We start from the raw sequence: 19186 nt of genomic DNA, 5'->3' as shown, positions 1-19186 counted from the left end.
GTCATCCTCGTCCATGAGAGAATATAGAGGAGAAGCCGAAGTCTTCATGGTCGGAGAGGGAACAAATTCGAATGCAGTAATAGAGGTAACTGGTACAAAGGTAGGATCAGTCGCGGTAGAAACATGGGCAGAAACTGAGGACGCAGTAGCCTTCCTCTGTCGAAACCAGGGCGCGGAAGCTCTCGACCTCCTCGTAGCCCCCCTGACCGAAGCTAAGAAAAAATAGGAAAAGGGAAAATCAGCGAAGGAAAACAGAAAAAAAAAATTAAAACACTAATAGTAAAAAAAAAATTACTAGTCGAAGGGAGAGCGGGCCCAAACTTCTTGAAAAAACTTGGCCATTCACAAATCCCTACGATGTGAGGGAGGAGCCACTCGACCTAGTCAGAAATATGAGCGTCCAAAGGAGGAGGCGGGGTCTTAGCTGCAAAAGAAGAAGGCGAGAAGTCAAAATTCAGGACCAAACACGAGAAAGAGACCAAAGCACTTACAAGTATAGTTCCAAGCCTCGGGAAAGCCGTTGACATTGGTCACAACGTCCTCGGTTTTGACATAAAAGAAGTTGAACCAGAATTGACGACTGGCCTTGTCGTCCATTTCACCACCAGGCATTTTCCCCCTTGGTGGCAAAGGTTCAGCATCGCCCCCTATAAAAGCTAGGAGTGAACAAATGGATTAAATGTCGCAATGTCAATTCGACCCCAGCCAGCTCAGCAAACGTAGTGAGCATCTTTATGGCTTTGTAAGCGTACGGCGCGAGCTGAGCAGGGCAAACATTGTAGTGATGACAGAATTCCTCCGCTAGCGAAAAGAAGGGGAGAGAATAGCCGACTTGGAAGGGGTAGGCAGAGAGGGTGCAATACCCATGACGTGGACATGTATCGTATCCCCTCAGCCGGGATCAACTCGACATGATTGGAAAAGCTAAACTTGGCCTTAAGCTCCGCTAATTCCTTCACCATCATCACTGATCGAAAAACTTCAGGTGTGACCTTTGGTGATTTAGTGAAATCAAATCTGGAATCAGGGTTGCGTGGGATTATCTCCTCCACCGATGGGAAGTTTACATCCTCAACGGCGGCAGAAACACTCTCCTCATGGGAGGGAAACACCACTGCCAAGGGAGAAACACGACTCCCCTCGCCAACCTCAAAAGGTAGGTTAGACATGATTCAATGTAAAGAAGGAGAATAACAAGCAAGAGGGAATGAGGAACGATGTAAGTCGTTGAAACGGAGAGTAGAAAGGATTCTGCAGAGAAGATGAAGGAGAAGCTATTGCTTAAAGAGAAGGAAGGGTTTGGAAGATGTTTCAAAATCAATAAGCCTTCCCCTGTTTATAAGGTTTAAGAAGCATCAGAATCGAAATGGCGGGTCACGATTGGCACGGAGATCGAAATGACAGAGCTAATCAAGGGTCACACCTAAATCGATGCTACATCGGGAAACGGTGTCATTATGACACATGATGTCAAGATGTCACTTCTTCTCTTGGACCAGATAGCTCCAACAAACTTCCTGGCTCCAACAATGAACGACATTGTCCACTTACTGACCTTGTCCGGGGAACGACCTCGATAAGTGGAGGGACTAACTGTATGGGTCAAAATCCATCTTTAATTAAAATGGTATTAATAAAATATTCCTGGGATGCCACGCGTCGAAGTAATCTAATTATCAGCTAGGCCGCAATCAAAGACATCAAGACTAAAGTCGAGGAGTTGTCATCGAGGCCGAGGTCGAGCACCCTTGACAGAGTTATAACGGCTAGTTTTAAGACAAGACACAAAAGAGAATATTCTAGTGGATATTCTCTGCACTTGTACTGTTAGGGTTTTTAGGAAAATGTTCCCAATAAATAGATGGAGACACAATGATAGGGGACATGCGATATTCTTTTGTAAAAATACACTTTGACTTTAGAGAGAGAGAATCGAATTTCATTGTAAGCACATAAACATCACATTTTCACTAAGATTCTTGTCTACACTTTTCCACTAGATCCGAGAATAACTCAAATATTCAAAGGATTATCCATCACTCATCATTGTGAGAAAAAATATTTACTGATTTCATCCTTTCTTGGGTGACTCATTATTCTATTTACTTAAATGACATTTATTGCTATTCATCAATATTTAATACTATGTTATTGCCTTTGATTTCTTGAGTATTGATTGTATGCTGCCGCTGCTACCAAAATATACCTACATAGTATTTATTGCACTTTTGAGAACTCCAACTTTGAGATATTATTGTTAGTTAAGATTAACCCTCATTTGTATAAATTTAATTAGTTGAACCAAGATGGATATTTTTTGGCTAAACAGAGTCATCTTCTGCCTGTATCGATGCGTAAAAGAGGTCTATATCCATGGAATCCGTCGGAAGGATTCGATTGAGGAGTATGCAGCCAGATAGGCCCATGTGATTTCATGAATTCAGACTGGAGAATCATTGAGGACCAAGATTTTGATACACACTTAAATATGTCCAAAGCCTTATTGTGTAGACAATAGAACATTGAGACACAATTTGAGATGGAATTGCTTTACAAAATTTCTCAATCTTTTCCTTTTTTACGTGCATGGCCATGTGGTTCTCTTGAATCTGGTTTCAAGTATTCTAGCTATATTGAAGTTTTGTGTCTTCTCTTCGTATATAGGAAAAATTTACGTGACTTGGATTCTAGGAGAGTCTTTAGGGGTGGCGGCTTTACTTCTGGTGGAAAATTCATATGGAGTGGGAGATTTAACCTATTCTTTTTAAACTTTTTTTTAAAAGAAAAAGAAGGGTAAGACCGTAAGATTATAAGGAACGCGTTACTATTTTAAGAATCAAAGTCAATTCCAATAGACACAAAAGCAATAAAATAAAGAAGTTAAAGAATATTCCAAGTGCGTTGACATAAATATGTAGGACTCCCCTATGCTGGGATGAAGTAAGGGAGATACAGAGTCTTGGGCCAGAGATTGTACAAGAGACCTCTTCCTTCAGTCCGCTTGGTACATGGTTACCTTGAATTCTTAAGTTCATATTTTATACAATTACAATCAAACTCATTGGATATGGTCCTTTTCTCTTCTATTGTCAAGAGTTGTACGGGTGAGAAGGTGAGCTTTAAGTGTATACACATAGATAGGTCTCACTTACCGCATACATGCTATATGTGTAATGCTAACACCCTGATCTAAATATTCATTCCAGACTATTTACCTTATTTATGATCTTTTTACGGTCATCACGCTATTCTATAATTAAGTATGTTATTTATGCTAAATATTGCCCTTCATAGATCTCTATGATCTACCTCTGCGAACAGCCTTAGATTGACGTTCTGATAGCTGCTACCCATTGTAGAAATATATAGTCAGCCTACGCATTCGGTATTAACTACCTAAGGCACCAAAAACAATGGGAAAAAAGATGTCACACAAAAATAGACAATTGTTCAAGCCATTTAATTTGCAAATATGACCTTTCCCAAACTTGGCCAAGAACACCAATTTATAGTAAAAAAATTACAACAAGAAAAATCAAAATTTGTTGTAAATAATGGAGTATTGTATTGTGAATTTCCATGAATTTTGTTTGATCAGGTTTGGCAAGGATAGATTTTTAGAAGCAGAAAGTTAGAAGTATTTTTAAACACTTCTTGTCTTACTTGGTTTGAATAATTTGGGGAAAGTTTTGGAGGAAAATCATAATTTGGCTATAATATTAAATAGTTAAAGATGGGCACTTGGGCACCCCGAAATTAATCAAATTTTAGTCATCTTTTTAATTAGTATTTTATTTTAATAGAGACATTTTTATTTTACTAAAATAGTTTTAGCAGATTTAAATTTAAAGGAGATGACTTTTGAGTTTTAAAGGTACCTATTAGTGGTGTACAAAGAAAACCGATAAACAGCACTAAATCGATAATCCGAGTCAAACCGAAAAAAAAATCCGATTGTGATTTAGTTTGAATTGATTTGGTATTGAAAAAAAAACGACCATAATTGCTTTGATTTGGTTTTAACTAAAAATGGCCAAACGAAACCAAACCAACTCAATAGTATTTTTATATAATTTTTTAAAATATTTTATACATATAAATATTTATTGTAATATAATTTATAAATATTTCTTAAACTTTTTCACAGTTTTATCTTTTAACGTATTATTTCGAGTTTGGACTTAAAATTCTTGGTAAATAAATTTTATAGCCTATAAATGTAATAACTCAAAGAAAGTTCAAATCAATACTAATGTTAACAAAAGAAATTCAATTCAACACTAGGAATGATGATAGTGTTCGATATCTATTTCTTAGTTTTACATTGATTTATAATGAAAATGCATAATTGTTTATCTTTTTCTTCAGTACTTAGTTATGTAATTAATAGTACTTATTAGCTAGACTTATTTCGGAAAAGGGCCAAATATACCATTTACTATGAGAAAAGGTTTAAATATACCCGTTGTTATACTTTGGGTCCAAATATACCCTTGTCGTAATATTATTGGTTCAAATATACCCCTCTTTCGTTAAGTTTGTCCAATGTGGATATCCAATCCTATGTGACACTGACATTTAATGAAGTGGATTCCACGTGGCATGCCACCTCACCCCCCTAACCCATTTTACTCCTCCCTTCTATTTTTTTTCACCACTAAAATTTTCTTCCCCTCCACCATCAAATTTTAGTCCCCTCCACTAAAACATCCCAATCTTGTTCAATACTTCATATTCTTCCCCTTCAGAAACATACTCCTAAAAAAACAAGTTCAACTAGTGCATATAAAGATAATAGAAGTCATCCAATAGAAGAATATTTCGCATACTGATAAACACATTATTATAATGTGAAAACATTCCTCTTTGACTTAAAGAAAGGACTATTTGTACCTTCTTCAAAGCCTTGAGAACAAGCAATATGTAATCTGTAACGACCTGATCGATCATTTTGAGAATTAGCATTCCGTTCGGTGGCTTAAGGTCTTGAGCAGCATCGTATTATGTATTATGACTTGTGTGTATGGTCGAGTTCGGATTTCAGATGATTTGAGATTGAGTTGGAAGAAGGATTCTTGCTTTAGAAGTTTAAGCGGTAAGAGTTGGCCGGAGTTTGACTTTTGTGTAGACGACCCCGGAATGATATTTTGATGATTCCAATAGCTTCGTATGGTTATTTTGGACTCAGGCACATGTCCGGATTTGGATTTGGATTTGGAGGTCACAGGTTAATTTGATGCATTTTGGCGAAAATTGGAAAGTTGAAGGTTTGAAAGGTTAAGAGGTTTGACCGAGAGTTGACTTTGTGGATATCGGGCTCGAATTTTTGATTCCGAGAGTTGGAATAGCTTCGTTATGTTATTTGGGACTTGCATGCAAAATTTGACGTCATTCCAGGTTGATTTGATATGATTCGACGCAAATTATAGAAGTTGAAAGTTCAAAAGTTCATTTAGTTCGATTTGAGGCGCGATTTGAATCACCTCATTAATTGATTCACTTGCATTGTTAGATTGTTAGTGGCTTTATCATCTTATATAAATTTCTCTTCCACCTAATTTATGAACTTATACATAAGTTCTTCTAAACTACCATTCTCCTCTTGAGGTGATTGTCTCACTTCGCTTTCATTCCAGTCATAATAAGGGTATTCATCCAACTAGAGTCATAATTGTACCCATATGAATCATCATACCTGTACGGACTAGAGACAAAGTAAGAGTATTCAAAAGATGAACCATAGGAAGAATACTTACCTACTTGACAATCAACCCATAGATAATTTCCACCGCATTTAAAATACGTGGCACACCACTGATAATATTCAGCTGGTAACTCTTCAACCATTTTCTTAAGCTGGTTGTACTCCATCTTCACATCATTTAGAGTTCAGTATCAAATAGATGTTCTTCAATATTTCTTCAACAAAAGAGATCTTGAAGAGAAGTTAACATAACAAAACTAAAAATAAAAAAAATTAAAAAAATAAAAAGCTAATTCCTGAATTAAAACTGCAAAGTATTTCAAACACTATTGATTGCTAATCCTCGGCAAAGACGCCAAAATTTAACGAGCGCAAAACACACACTTAAATTGTGCTCGCTAGCCAAAGATAATATAGTATAATATCGTATCCACATGGATTGGAGTTAAACAGTATTATCATAGTTTGTAGCTATATTGCTATCCAATATGATCAATAATTTAGATTTATGTGGTTAATACTAAAATTAATTAAGAATCTAGAGCTAATTGACTAATGACAATCGAAGCAAGGTCTAAGCAAAGGAAGATATCAATGGGAGAAAATGGGGTTTTGATAGGATAGGTGCAAGATAAATGTCTGGGATTTAACTCTAGATAATTCACTTCTAATATTCAAGTGAGTCTCTCGAATTTACTTAATTATCAGTATAATTGCTTAGTAGAAACTCTTCTCTCGATTAAGTCTCAACCTCTCAATATGAACCAATTTAAGCACTGTATGCAAGAATTCGTAGTGGATCGGTCTTTAGGAAAACCTCTTTCGATTATTTTCCTAACTAGGTTTAATCAATAATTCAACTAGGCTCTTTCGATTACTTAGAAGAATCTATGAACTTAACCAACAATATAATGCAAAGATATCACAAGTTATGTCTCTTTCGATTACAAGAACGAGTGAATATAGATGCAACAATTAAATCTGCCAAAAACGATTCAACTACATAAAAATAGAGTTATAATCCACAAACAATCATCAATATACCAAATCCATTAAAACCCAAAAGGATCTACTTCATGGACATGGAGAAGTTCTTCACAAATATAATTAAAGTATAGAAAAACATAGATTTAATCCAAACTCGGACCTTGAGTGAGGAAGGAATGATAAAATCCTTGTGCTTGTGTTCTTCCAACTCCTCCTTAGCCTCCTTAGGTCGAAAATCTGTCAAACATTCATCTAAAATGGTGTTATGTTGTATTTAAGCAGCCCCCAAAACAAACCCCAGACAAAACTACCCTTTTTAGCGGAATTGGGAAGTCACTCTAATATTTTTGGGCTACCGCGCCACATGTCGCGTTGCCCCATGCAGCGCGCTTGTGAAGAATTCCATAACGATTTAAAAATCAATTTCTGGGCATAATATGTACTGTCGCGGTGCCCCATACGGCACGACTATGCTATTTTCTTCGAGTAACTTTGTTTCTCCAAATTTTGATATCTGAACGTGGTCCTCAACCCCCGAACCCGATCCCGATTTAATCCCCTAGGCTTCTACTCAGACTTCAAAGCTCCAATTAGCTCGAATTTGCTCTGCAACATCTAAATAACTCGGAATCACTCCTACAAGGCATAAAATACACAATAAGTGCAAAACACTACTAAATAAAGCTCAACATAAGTAAAGTGCAGTGAATTAGAGTACAATAAGCGACTAAAACACGAGTTTCTAGCCTACCATCAACACCCAACACTTAAACCATTGCTCATCCTCGAGCAATCAAACTACACTTCACTTAGACACGACCTTTTTAAACAACTCTCCTAACTCATCATACCAAGAATAATAGAACAGATTAAGCACAATACCGTAACATCCTCGCCTCAAGAGTTGACTCAACAACACCACGCATTTTTTACAACCTGCTCACTTACTCTTACACATAGGTTAATAACATTACCTTTCCTTCATGAATCAAGTGCCCTCACACAACAATAGAGAGTAGTTTCACATACAATAAAATTCAAGAATACATAGGAACTCAAGATAGAAAGAATTAACTCACTCTCATAAATAAAATTCATGCACCACAAAGAATGTATCATAAGCTTGCACGTAGTGTACTACTATACTAATTGAGCTTATTCAGTCAAGGATCAAGTAGGACTTTATTTGGTTGTAATGTAGGCTGCGGGACGGGTAGGATATATTGACTACACCTCCCTAAGCACTTTAATACATACAATTGGATATTCAAAATCCCACACTTTTGTCAAACCATAACTCCACCCTTACATCAATATATGCCAACTGCCCACTTCTTTAAGCACACATACATCAAAAGTTACCACTATCAATGAATATTTGCACAGCAATGAAACTATATTTTTTCAATTCACGTGGCTCTTATTTTTCTTTTCAAAACAGTGCACCTTTCTCCTTATTTAATTAGTTCCACTCAAAAACCAACCAACACCCTACACTTTAGCTTTTACAAAGTTCATAACAATTTCAAGTGCTCGCGAGAGGTAAAATGGGTAATGCTTGTAATGTGGTTGCCAAAAAAATAAGATTACAGGCTCAAAGGGGTTAACTAAGATACATAACAATTAGGTGGGTAAAACATATAACTGGTTTAACAAAGAAATGCCTATATCACTTCCAAGACTAAATAAAACTACTATTTCGCTTTGCAAACACACGGGACAAGTTCTAGACATCAAATATAATGCACAGAATACACGAAACCTCACACACACATGGCACATAACTCACTCAGGATCTGACTCATCGAGACACTCTAGTCAAAATAGTTAAGCAAAGTTAAGATCATACAATTTAAGGTACTTATACAAGAGTTAAAAACTGAGCCTAAGCGTCACAACTAAAGCACTTACTATTCTCAAGGTATAATACAATCAGGAGATATTGCTTTCATTTTAAATCACAGCACAAGGTTTCCTACTCCTAAAAAAAACTAACTACACCCGATTCAAACAAAACTCTTGGAAAAGAACCGCACCGCAAAGAAAAACCAAAGGGAAATTATTATACTACCTAAAGAAAATAAATTTTTTTTCTTCGACTTAATCCTTCAAGAAACCTGTCGAATGACATCCATCATCGGGAAAAATTAAAATTTTTTAAATTTTTAATCAAATGAATTACAAAAACACACACAAGAAACGAAAACAAACAGTTATTTATCTATTTATATCCACACCCCGCATTTTAAATTGTGGCATGTCCCCATGACACACAAATTAAAAGCAAGAGGTGAAGAAAACTCCCCAAGACTTTTTCCGTTTCCGAGAACTTATGAACTCCACCCCTAATTCTGAATTCATTTTTCATTTTTGCTCCTCGAGATTCTTTATGGAGCTCATCAGGCCAAAGTCCTTTAAGGATATTTGTAAGACCCGCTCTTTTCTTTCTTTATTGGCCTCATTTTAAGTGGTGGATTATTCTTGTAGAATTATCCTCAACTTGTTTCTACATTCATTCACAAGATCAATCCCTGCATATTCCTATAAATACCAAAAAATAAAATTCACATGATCAAGGTTAGAATAAGAAAATGAAGAAGAAAGGTCATGTGAATATTCCTGTGGTATGTCCAAGACCAATGCTTCTTCATTCTCGTTTACTAAAAATTGCGATCGTGGATAGGTGGATAGGGGTTTGAACTCTTCTTATATTACTTCACAATCAATCAATGCCTCATTTTTAATCATTTCAGTTCAAACAGAGTCCTCTTGCAGAGTGAAAAACTCTCTTTGTAGATGTTCATCATCTTGGGTAGGCTCATTTTCACACGATATCTCTTCCATATATTCACCATCACAATGCAACGAGCTAAGTCTATTTACTAATTGATTCACTTGCATTGTTAGGTCGTTAGTGGCTTCATCATCTTGTATAAATGTCCTTTCCACCTTATTTATGAACTTATACATAAGCTCTTCTAAACTACCATTCTCCTCTTGAGGTTATTGTCTCACTTCGCTTTCATTCCAGTCATAATAAGGGTATTTATCCAACCATAGTCATAATTGTACCCATATGAATCCTCATACCTGTACGGACTAGAGACAAAGTAAGAGTGTTCAAAAGATGAACCATAGTAAGAATACCTACCTACTTGACAATCAACTCATAGATGATTTCCACTGTATTTAAAACACGTGGCACACCGCTGATAATATTCAAACACTATTGATTGCCAATCTCCGGCAACGACGCCAAACTTTGACGAGCGCAAAACACACACTTAAATTGTGCTCGCTAGCCAAAGATAGTATAGTATAATATCGTATCCACATGGATTGGAATTAAACAGTATTATCGTAGTTTATAGCTAGATTGCTATCTAAGATGATCAACAATTTAGATTTACGTGGTTAATACTAAAATTAATTAAGAATCTAGAGCTAATTAACTAATGACAATCGAATCAAGGTCTAAGCAAAGGAATATATCAATAGGAAAAAATAGGGTTTTGGATAGGTGCAAGATAATTGTCTGAGATTTAACTCTAGATAATTCACTTCTAATGTTCAAGTGAGTCTCTCGAATTCACTTAATTATCAGTACAATTGTTTAGTATAAACTCCTCTCTTGATTAAGTCTCAACCTCTCAATATGAACCAATTTAAGCACTATATGCAAGAATTAGTAGGCTTTTTCGATTACTTAGAAGAATCTATGAAGTCAACCAACAATATAATGCAAAGATATCACAAGTTATATCTCTTTCGATTAAAAGAACAAGTGAATATAGATGCAACACGTAAATATTCCAAAAACGATTCAACTACATAAAAATAGAGTTATAATTCACAAACAATCATCAATACACTAAATCCATCAAAACCCAAAAGGATCTACTTCATAGACATGGAGAAGTTCTTCACAAATGTAATTAAAGTATAGGAAAACATAGATTCAATCCAAAACCAGATCTTGAGTGAGGAAGGAATGATGAAATCCTTGTGCTTGTGTTCTTCCAACTCCTCCTTAGCCTCCTTAGGTCGAAAATCTATCAAACATTCATCTAAAATGGTGTTTTGGTGTATTTAAGCCGCCCCCAAAACAAACCCCGGACGAAACTACCCTTTTTAGCGGAATTGGGAAGTCACTCAAACATTTTTGGGCTACCGCATCGCCCCATGCAACGCGCTTGTGGAGAATTCCAAAACGATTTAAAAATCAATTTTTGGGCATAATATGTACTATCGCGGCGCCCCATGCGTCACGGTTGTGCTATTTTCTTCGAGTAACTTTGTTTCTCCAAATTTTGACATCCGAACATGGTCCTTGACCCTCGAACGCGATCCCGGTTTAATCCCTTGGGCTTCTACTCAGACTTCAATGCTCCAATTAGTTGGAATTTGCTCCGAAATATCTAAATAACTCGGAATCACTCCTACACGGCATAAAATACACAATAAGTGCAAAACACTACTAATTAAAGCTCAACATAAGTAAAGTGCAGTGAATTAGAGTGCAATAAGCGACTAAAACACGAGTTTCTAGCCTACCATCAAGTTGTTATCACTTTGTGTCAATATGTGATTTATTTTATTGTGGAGCTACTTTTAGTTGAAATTGTCATCACATGATATCCTTTGTTTCGGGGTTGCTCTTATGCATTTAGACGTAGTACTAGTTCGTGTAATCTCTTTCACTGTTTGCCTAATTCATACACTAGAGTTCGAAGTTTGCCATTCCATGGAAGTACTATTACTATCGAGGTTATCCTTAAATAATTATTCGGAATTAAAGTTATCGAGAGTCATTAAAATATTCTAATATAAGGTGTGCTTAAAAAGGAGTGTTGTTCCTTGTTGAGTTACTTTTTTATTTATTTTGTTATTATTAAGATTCTATATACGTTGTGTTGAGTCGTGGGGCTAGTTGTTACGAAAATATTGATATTGTTGAATCTTGGGAAAGGTTGTGACCTACGAGCACTTGTGATACGAGTTGATATGTTGTGTTGTTGTGATGATAGAACATGTGATTTGTTGTGTGGTTTGGTTGTTGTTATGCGGAGTATAAGGGTGGTATTTCACCGTTGTGTTATGCAGACTATAAGGGTGGCATTTTACCGTTGTTGTTATGCGGGGCATAAGGGTGGCATCTCACTGTTATTGATTGTGAGGAGCGATACGGGTGGCTATTGTGTTATTATCCTAGCGGAGCGATAAGGGTGGCTATTATGCAGGGTGACGCAAGTGGCTAATGATATTGTCAGGGTGGCTATTATATAGAGTGATACATGTGGCTATAGGAGAGATAAGGATGGCTAATGATAATGTCAGGGCGGAGTGATACGGGTGGCTATCGGAGAGATAAAGGTGACAATGTTAGGGATGATATGTGATGATCGGATACATTATGTTGGTGATTTTCGTGTGATAGTGTGCTTTCCCTTGTGTTTGTCATACACCTTGCGTGACTTGATGTGTTGTTTCGATGAGTTATTCGATGTCTTTGATATTACTTGTTGACTTAGGCTGCAATAGTACACTCGCACAAATATACACTATAGCATGCCACTTATACTAGCCCAGGAGTATGAAACTTGACATTATCGATCATGCCCATGTATTCTTGTATTATCTGTTTCCATATTGATATTGAGCATGTGACCATGTCAGGCTGATTATGATTGGGAGCTTGTGACCATACCAGGCGAATTGAGATTGTGAATGTGTGACCATGCCGGACGGATTGTGATTGTGAGCTTGTGATCATACCGGGCGGATTGTGATTGTGAGCCTGTGGCCATATCGAGCGGATTGTAAGTGTGAGCCTGTGACCATGTCGGGCGGATTGAAATTTTGGCACGTGAGTTGTCCGTGTGGTTGTAATGCGAGATGTGGGCACGAGGTGCCGTGAGTATATGATGGTGGGTTGAGACCCGTGACTTGTGACTATGAGATGAAGTACCACGAAGTGATTTGGTTGTGAAACTTGTGTTAGAACGGCTTGATTAATTGATTGTCCTTTGTGTTTCCTTATTTGGTTTTAATGATATTTCACAGTGTTCTTATTGCTTTACGGTTTATATCACTTGTTGGTTCTTGTTGCCATTTACTGATTTTCGTTTTCCATTACTAGTTTTGTACTCCTATACTACACAGGTTAGTCTTGATACTTACTAGGTACTGACCGTGGTATATTCATACTACACTTATGCATATTTTTGTGCAGATCCAGATACTCCAGAGTCTGTTGATTGTTAGATAGCGGATCAGATATTACTGCGGAGACTTCAAGGTATACCTGCCATCACGTTCGTAGGCCTCAGAGTCACCTTCGGAAGTTATTTTTGTTTAGTTTATTTTTATTCTGGAACAGATGTACTTAGAGATTTTCTAGTGAATTCAGTAGAGCTTATGACTTGTACTACCAGTTTTGAGATTGTTGGCTTGTATAGAAATTTCTGTTTCATATTTAATAGTTGTTGGTTGAATTTTTTTATTTATTTAGTAAGTGTTAGGCTTACCTAGTCTTAAAGACTAGGTGCTATCACGATATCCTACAGAGAAAAACTGGGGTCGTGTCAAGTTGGTATCAGAGCTCTAGGTTCATAGGTGCTACGAGTCATAAGCGAGTTTAGTAGAGTCTTACGGATCGGTACGGAGATATCTGTGCTTATCTTCGAGAGGCTACAGAGCTATTAGGAAAAATGTCCACTTCTTTCATTCATATCGTGCAGATTTGTTGATTTCTAAGGTTGAGCCATTGTATCTCTATTCTATCACAGATGGTGAGGGCACTACTGGATCAACTGAGTAGACACATGCACCCCTGCTAAAGATGCGAGAGGCCAGGGCCGAGGTAGAGGCCGAGGAGGGGCACACGCTGCAGCTAGAGCACCTATCAAAGCAGCAATTGAGGAGCCGCAGTTGCTCCGATTGGGGGACATGCACCGGAGGCACCTGTTGTTACCCCGGACTTCAGGAGACTTTAGCGCGGTTCCTGAGCATGTTTGGTACATTGGCTCAGGCGGGATTGATCTCTGTTGCACCATCTACTTTGCAGATTGGGGGAGAAGCTCAGACTCCCACCACCCGTACTCCATAGCAGCGGGCTCCCATTAGTCAAGTTCCGGGTGTGGCGCCGGTATAACCTGTTATTCCGGTTTAGCCTGAGATCAGGCCAGGGGCATCAGAGGAGGAGCAGCTTAGACTTGCGAGGTTCAAGAAGTATCACCCTCCTACTTTCATTGGTTTGGATTCAGAGGATGCACATGGTTTTCTAAAGGATTGCCACCGTATTCTCTGCACCATGGGTATTGTGGAGGCGAGTGGGATTGCTTTTACTATATTCCAGCTGTCAGGAGTAGCGTATTAGTGGTGGAGGGTTTACGAGGAGGGTAGCCCAGCCGATGCAACTTCACTTTCATGGACTCAGTTTTCAGAGATATTCTTGATAGAGTTTGTTCCCTAGACCCTTCGGGATGCATATCGTGCAGAGTTTGAGCAACTGCATCAGGGCACCATGATGGTGTCAGAGTATGCCATCATATTCAGTGAGTTATCTCGCCATGCACCTACTTTGGCTCCTACAGTCAGAGAGCGAGTTCGCAGATTCATTAAGGGGCTCAGTTATGATCTTAGATTCTACATGGCTCGGGAGTTGCAGACTAATACTCCATTTCAGCAGGTGGTGGAGTTTGACAGGATGTTAAAGCATATTCAGGGCGAGGAGAGAGAGGCTAAGGAAACCAAGCGGTCTCGAGGTTCTGGACGGTTCAATGGATTCTACTCTTCAGCTATGACCCATCATGGCGGAGGCTCGGGCAGTCGGCCAGCTCAGTCTACACTCCAGACTACTCGTAGTGCTCTAGTTAGTCAGGGTACTCATGTGGGGCAGTCATCTTTTAGTGCATCACCAACATGAGGTTCCTACAGCCGGTATTCTAGTTATCCGGCACAGACTCGGTACGAGCATCCACTCTCGTAGAGGGGTTGTTATGAGTGTGGTGATACTAGGCATATTATGAGAGATTGTCCTAGACTCGGGAAGGGCGGATTTCATCATAGCACTCAGGTTACGAGCTCCATTCCAGTTGTTACTCCACCTACACAACTAGTTAAGGGTGGAGGACATGCGGGTAGAGGGCGCCCTAGAAGGGGAGGCCCGACCCGTTGATATGCTTTCTATGATAGGGTTGAGGCCGCTGCATCAGATGGTGTCTTTATATGTATGGTTTCGATTATGGAGGAGCATCATTCTTATCTTGATTTGATTCTGCTTATCGGGGTGAGTCATCTTATCTTTCTTCACATATGGGTGAGTTTCGTGATTTTGTACTCTGATTATGTGTTTACCCTGATGGTAGATTCTGTAGTGATAGCCCGTGTCTATCATTTTGTTTTGTTCAATATTGAGAGCTATGATGCTAGAAATGACCTTCTTTACTCATTACGGTAGGTTCTAGTATGATTTCTAAATGGTTTGATTATGATTTGTGATTTAGATGCTATACCGGTGTGGGGAGTTTGTTACATGTTGTGATTTTGTTTCGCGGAATTGAATTAGTGGAAGGGTTCAGTTGGTATGATGTGTATTTTACTTGTGATTCATAGCTCAAGGTGAGATCCTCGCGTTTTCATGTGATTTGATATGTTTGAACCGGGCAACGTGCCGCGGTGGGGTTATATTAAGACGAGATCCTTATGGTTAGTTCATATGTTTTGATTTTCCCTTATAGAATTGATTCGTAGTATGGTAATGATATGGAGTTGTGCCTGACGGGCTTGTTTGGTAGTTCTCTCATGTGTTTCTCTTTGTATATTCAGTCACATTCGCGTTGTGCTTATTGGGTTTTAGCTTGTGAGATGTGTGCCCAAGTGGCATTAAATGTGACTTGTTGATTTGAGTGAATGGCTATGGGATCTTTATTCTTCTTGCATCGTTGTCAGTGTTGTGAGGGTTTGGAATAGGGTTCTATCTGGTATGAAGTTAATTGCCTGTGCTGGAGTTGATTATGTGCAGCTATTATGGCCAGAGTTATTGTTATGGGCATATGTGTGATGTGTCATGTCTTGTGTTTGTACCTCGTGGGTGTAGGCATGTGTTGTTGCAGCTGGTTGAGGCTGATACCGTGTGTCGATGTTGGAATCAGGTCTTTGGGAAATGATCGAATGGTGAAAATTTTGGTTCTAATGCTTATTGGTGTGGGTTGGAGGAGAAATGTTTTGTTGAATGGTGTTTTCGATGTATGTGGATTGGGGTGACGTGGGATCACCCGCAAGTATATGTATGGTAAGTTCATTAAGTGATTTGATGACTTCAGAATGGTTGTTGGCACGCTCGAGGATGAACGTTTATTTAAGAGGGGGGATGTAACGACCCGATCGATCATTTTGAGAATTAGCATTTCGTTCGGTGGCTTAAGGTCTCGAGCAGATTCATATTATGTATTATGACTTGCGTGTGTGGTCGAGTTCGGATTTCGGATGATTTGAGATTGAGTTGGAAGAAGGATTCTTGCTTTAGAAACTTAAGCGGTAAGAGTTCACCGGAGTTTGACTTTTGTGTAGATGACTCCGGAATGGTGTTTTGATGATTCCAATAGATTTGTATGATGATTTTGTACTCAGGCGTATGTCTGAATTTGGATTTGGAGGTTCATAGGTTAATTTGATGTATTTTGGCAAAAATTGGAAAGTTGAGGGTTTAGAAGGTTGAGAGGTTTGACCGAGAGTTGCCTTTGTGGATATCTGGTTCGGATTTACGATTATGAGAGTTGGAATAGCTCGGTTATGTCATTTGGGACTTACATGTAAAATTTGATATCATTCCGGCTTGATTTGATATGATTTGGCGCAAGTTGTAGAAGTTGAAAGTTCATAAGTTCATAAAGTTCGATTTGAGGCATGATTCGTGGTTTTGATGTTGTTTGATGTGATTTGAGGCCTTGAGGGAATCCGCATTGTGTTATGGAACTTGTTGGTATGATCGGACGGGGTCTCAGGTCCCCCAGGTGCGTTTCAGATGGGCTACGAGCCATTTTCTCATGTTTTGGATTGCTGATTTGATATCTAGTGTTCCCTTATATGTGATCGCAAGGTTCAAGCCGCATTTGCGTAGCATGTTCTTGTGGCTGGCAGATTTTCTTCTTCGTGTTCACAGTGAAGAGGTCGTGATCACATGCCTTTGGGAAGCTACCTCATCGCGTTCGCGTATTGTGAACGTGATTGCGTTGTGAGTGACATGCCATGAGTGTTAGCCTTCACGTTCGCGGAGTGTTATCGTTTCCGCGTAGCTTTATGGCTTTAGTGCATCGCATTCACATCTCCCTTTTCGCATTCGCGTAGCACATCCTTGGAAGCTGATGATTTTCTTCTTCGCGATCGCATATGAATTTCTGCGATCGCGATGCATGTTACGTGTGCAGAAATATAAAGAACTCCATTTCGAGGTTTTGACCATTTTTATCATATCTTGAGTTGTAGACCTCAGATTTGAGCGATTTTTGAGGGGTTCTTCACGTGTTGGATTGGGAAAAGTGTTCTTTACCCGGATATAATTTTATTTCATGATTTTATCTTTATTTTTGTCATTAAATTAGTGGTTTGAGTTGGTGGAAAATGGGAATTTTGTGAAAACTTTCAAAAAATGTAAAATTATGATTTGGAGGATGAATTGATGTCGGAATTGGATAAATTTGGTATGGTTGGACCCGTATTAGAATGGGTATTCGAATTTTATGAATTTTATCGGGTTTTGAGGTGCGGGCCCGGGGTTGACTTTTTAGTTTTCATTAAAGACTAAAGCTTTATTATCTGGAAATGTTTCCTATGGTTTTTATTTATGATGTTAAGTTATTTTGGCTAGATTTGAGCCGTCCGTATGTTGTTTCACACGAGAAGGTTATTTTAGAGTATCGGTCTAGCTTTTTTGAGGTAAGTACGTGCATAACTTTGTGGGGGAACTACCCCTTAGGACTTGAGTTGTTTGTGCTATTTGTGTCATGTGAAAGCCGTGTACGCGAGGTGACAAGTATGCACTCGGGCTTATATGTGAAAATTGACTGGTCTAGACCCTTAGGCATCTTTTATGCACTTATTTGGAATTGTTAGCACATGTTATATCTCTTATTTGTCATGTCTACTATCATATATTTTATTTGAAATTGTCGTTACATATCACATTCTTTACTTTTCGAGTTTACTCTTATATGCTTTATTGGGAGTTGTTATCACTTTGTGTCATTATGTGATTTCTTTTATTGTGGAGCTACTCTTAGTTGAAATTGTCGTCACATGATAACCTTTTGTTGTCGGGTTGCTCTCATGCATTTAGACGTATTACTAGTTCATGTCATCTCTTTCACTATTAGCCTAATTCATACACTAGAGTCCGAAGTTTGCTATTCCATGGAAGTACTATTACTATCGAGGTTATCCTTAACAATTAATTGAAATTGAAGTTATCGAGAGTTATTAATCTATTCTAATCGAAGTTATGCTTAAAAAGGGGTGTTGTGCCTTGTTGAGTTACTTTTCCGTTCATTTTGTTGTTATTAAGATTCTATATATGATGTGTTGAGCTGCGGGCTATTTGTTGTGAAAATATTGACATTGTTGAATATTTGGAAAAGTTGTGGCCTACGGGCACTTATGATATGAGTTGATATGTTTTGTTGTTGTGATGATAACACATGTGATTTGTTGTGTGGTTTGATTATTGTTATGCGAAGTATAAGGGTGGCATTTCACCGTTGTGTTATGTGGAGTATAAGGGTGGTATTTCACCATTGTTGTTATGCAAGGCATAAGAGTGGCATCTCATTGTTGTTGAATGTACGGAGTGATAAGGTTGGCTATTGTGTTATTGTTCGAGAGGAGCGATAAGGGTGGCTATTATATGGAGTGATACATATGGCTATATGAGAGATAAGGGTGGCTAATGATAATGTCAAGGCGGAGTGATACGGGTGGCTATCAGAGAGATAAGGGTGGTAATGTCAGGGATGATGTGTGATGGTTGGAGACATTGTATTGGTGATTTTCGTGTGTTGATGTGCTTTTTCTTGTGTTTGTCATATACCTTGTGTGACTTGCTTTGTTGGCTCGATGAGCTATTCGATGTCTTTGATATTACTTGTTGACTTGGACTGCAGTAGTACACTCGCACAAACATACATCGTAGCATACCACTTATACTAGCTCAGGAGTATGAAACTTGATATTTATCGATCATGCCCATGTATTATTGTATTATCTGTTTTCATGTTGATATTGAGCATGTGACCATGTCGGACGGATTATGATTGGGAGCATGTGACCATACCAGGGCAGATTGAGATTGTGAGCATGTGACCATGTCGGGCTGATTGTGATTGTGAGCCCGTGATCATAGCGGGCAGATTGTGATTGTGATCTTGTGACCATGCCGGGCGGATTGTGAATGCGAGCCTGTGACCAATACGGGCGGATTGATATTTTAGCATGTGAGTT

The sequence above is a fragment of the Nicotiana tabacum genome, chromosome 9, assembly GCF_000715075.1.
Source record: "Nicotiana tabacum cultivar K326 chromosome 9, ASM71507v2, whole genome shotgun sequence".
NCBI classification, from domain to species: Eukaryota; Viridiplantae; Streptophyta; class Magnoliopsida; order Solanales; family Solanaceae; genus Nicotiana; species Nicotiana tabacum.
The sequence above is the reverse complement of the archived record's forward strand: the minus strand, read 5'-3'. Positions refer to the sequence as shown.